The sequence below is a fragment of the Capsicum annuum genome, unplaced genomic scaffold, assembly GCF_002878395.1.
Source record: "Capsicum annuum cultivar UCD-10X-F1 unplaced genomic scaffold, UCD10Xv1.1 ctg3198, whole genome shotgun sequence".
NCBI lineage: Eukaryota > Viridiplantae > Streptophyta > Magnoliopsida > Solanales > Solanaceae > Capsicum > Capsicum annuum.
In genome coordinates, this window is record NW_025838654.1 from 806946 (window position 1) to 809850 (window position 2905).

A 2905-nucleotide genomic window follows, 5' to 3' on the forward strand; every position below is an offset into this window, starting at 1 on the left:
TTAATTATTTTTGTAATAAATTTTTATTTAAAATTGCTAGGATTAAAACCTCCGCAATTTTTTTAATTTTTTTTTTTAATTTAGTAGAACTCATCAATTTTCAATAACTAATTATAAATTCTAATTTTAGCTCAAATTTAATTATTCCTTTAGATATAACCTACAATCCTATATTTGTTCAATTCACATATCATTAATACAACAGAGTAATTAAACATTGTATTGACAAGCATATCAAATATACATTGAACATTAAACTTCAAAATTAAATTTTCAACATTAACATCTTCAAACTCCAAATTTTCAACACTTACTAGTATCTTCAAACTCCAACATCAAATTTAAACAAACTCCAAAATCAAATTTAAACACAAAACCTTCAATATTCTAAGATTCACTCCAACCACACAATTACATCATCATAATTGAATATCCAAGACAATTTGCAATGAAATCAACGACTATCATTAGGATCACTATCATCACGTGGTCTCCTTGCATCCATAAGCGAAATGAGTCCACTAGCCGCATCACTTGGCTACATAAAAATGCAAAGTATAAAAATCAATCAGATAAACTTTCAGTCTTTGTTACATTTATATCTGCGTACAACTAAAAAAAACATCATTTCCTTCAAGGAAGTGAACAGAGAAAAAGAGAATGACGAAGAGGAAAGGAGGTGAAAGATGCATACAGAAAGGAGAAATGAGTGCTTCAAAGGTATTTTTTACCATTGAACACCGTCCTGTATACACTTTCACGCATTAAAGCAATGATACCAAACCGCGACAGCAAAAAAAAATTTTTTACGATCATCAGCTTATGAAAGGGTGAACCAAATTGTCAAATATCGAACAATAAGAATGCAACTTTGTAGTTATTGACCGTGTAAAAGCGTGCTTTATCATCCAAAGGCATTAAATAGCTTGAGTAGCATCTAGAATCTTACCAATAATAGCACCGCAATGCAGGTTTGCATAAGGCTTCTCTCCTGTCAAGATCTCCCACACTGTGATGCCAAACGAAAACACATCAACTTGCCAAACGGATTAATGAAATTACTTCGTAGCTGGGATATAAACGTTCTTCATGGCAGAGTTTGAAGTTAAGCATATTAAAATAGAGATCTTACCTTTTCCGACACCCGACTACTGTTTCCATTCAATAGCTCTGGTGCCATCCATGGAAGTGTTCCTCTAACACCACCGGAAACAAGGGTATTTCTCTTAATCCGTGATAATCCAAAATCACCAACCTGAAAAACTAAGTTTACGGATACAGGTTTAGAAGGAACACTGCTAACCAAATGATCTTGAAACTAATACGTTGCAATAGACATGAACCAGCTTACATCTTCCAGAACTTAAAATTAAGTTTGCTGGCTACTGGCTATATACCAGACAAAGTGATACTTGAGAGGAGTTTGGTATTTTATAATCAAAGCAGACACACATTTGAACCTTTACCTTGCACACGGGACGTTGTGGATCTCCCAAGTTGACTAGCAAGTTTTCACATTATGAATCTGTGTAACGCCAACCAGTCGTTCTTGCTCAGATGAACTCCCAGCAAAACAACTTTGTTTTATTCTCTTGATAGCAATATCTGTTCCCCTCCACTTTCCATAATATACTGTTCCATATGTTCCAGATCCCAATTCTTGTAGCTCTTCAAGATCACTGTTTTTAATGATCTGCGAGTAGGTAAAGTACTGAACTTGAAAGATCAAATGCAGTTTGTGCCTCAGGAAGCATGTTAATTTAGCAAAAAGGGATAAGAAAAGTAGCCTTCACTATATATCATAAACAAATATTAGATTTAATCTTTTAATGGAATTAGCTTTGAACCTGCAAGCCATAAATCCCTTCCTCCTTTTCGATAATTGCAGAATCAGAGACAGATTCTTCCTTTCCATTAGTACCGTTTTTGACATTCTACAGATTCATGCACTGGTCAAGTTTATTTCAAAAACTAAGATGCCAATGAATCAAGAAAGATTTTATTACCTCATAATCAGATTCTTCAATAACATTCTCGACGTCGGTTTCTTCTTCAGCAGATGGAAGACCATCACTAGGTTCATCTTGCACATGTGGATACTGGAGAAGATAAGGGTGTATCAGGAGGTACACTATCAGTTACATCTTCCACAATAACAGCAATCTCTCGTATTTTGCTGTCATAACAATCATCTGACCGCTGCAAATGCAGAAACGAAGCATTCCCAGATGCTACTTTTTCAATAGCAATTGTATCAGCATTTCCCTTTTCCACAAACTTATGAGGATCATTCGCAAGTTTGAATTTTGAATTTTCAATTGGAATCTACAGCCATCAATTTTGAATTTCAAGGTGGAAAGTCACGACTTTTATGGTGAAAGCAATTTTGAAGCATAGCTGCATAAGGAATATACAACCAAATAAAAAGCTCTGTGTTAACACTTATATCTCTGTCAGTAGACGCTTAACATACAGATCCATCCTATAATTTGCCATGGAAATAACTGAGCAGTGAAGAGCAGGTGAGCAGTCATGGTAACACAGAGAGATGCAGCAACATTCTAATTAGCAGATTAAATAGGTTAGGTAAAGAAAGAGAAAATAGTTGAGTAAGCAGAAGAACCAAAAATGCATCTAAATCAATTACACACCCTAACAAGGATTAACAACAACTTGCATGTAATAACAGCATGAACAATGAGCAATGCGCGATGATCTCATCCTCCTGCGGGTGGATTCTGCTAGAGACGCAATTATATGACAAATTCAAGCCTCCAAGTTGGCATAACAGAAAGAGAAGTTTGAATAGACCTTAAGTTGATTTCTAGACTAGCCAAGGAAGTTGAGAGATTGGAATTCGCCAATTCTGAAAGAACTAAACAATCCAACAAGCAGATAAAATCAC

General features: G+C 35.0%; 1 long non-coding RNA gene across 7 annotated transcripts; it reads right to left on the minus strand.

Moving 5' to 3' along the window:
* Positions 1–342: 342 nt before the first annotated feature.
* Positions 343–2905, minus strand: LOC107851979. 7 transcript variants are annotated; one of them, XR_007049566.1, is made up of 7 exons: positions 2652–2899; positions 2007–2397; positions 1848–1934; positions 1467–1693; positions 1133–1255; positions 950–1009; positions 343–538 (listed from the first exon to the last, which is right to left on the minus strand). It is a non-coding gene; the product is annotated as an uncharacterized LOC107851979 (long non-coding RNA). The 7 variants fall into 7 exon arrangements; XR_001669241.2 differs by having other exon boundaries at positions 1133–1263; XR_007049567.1 differs by lacking the exon at positions 1848–1934 and having other exon boundaries at positions 1133–1263; positions 2652–2905.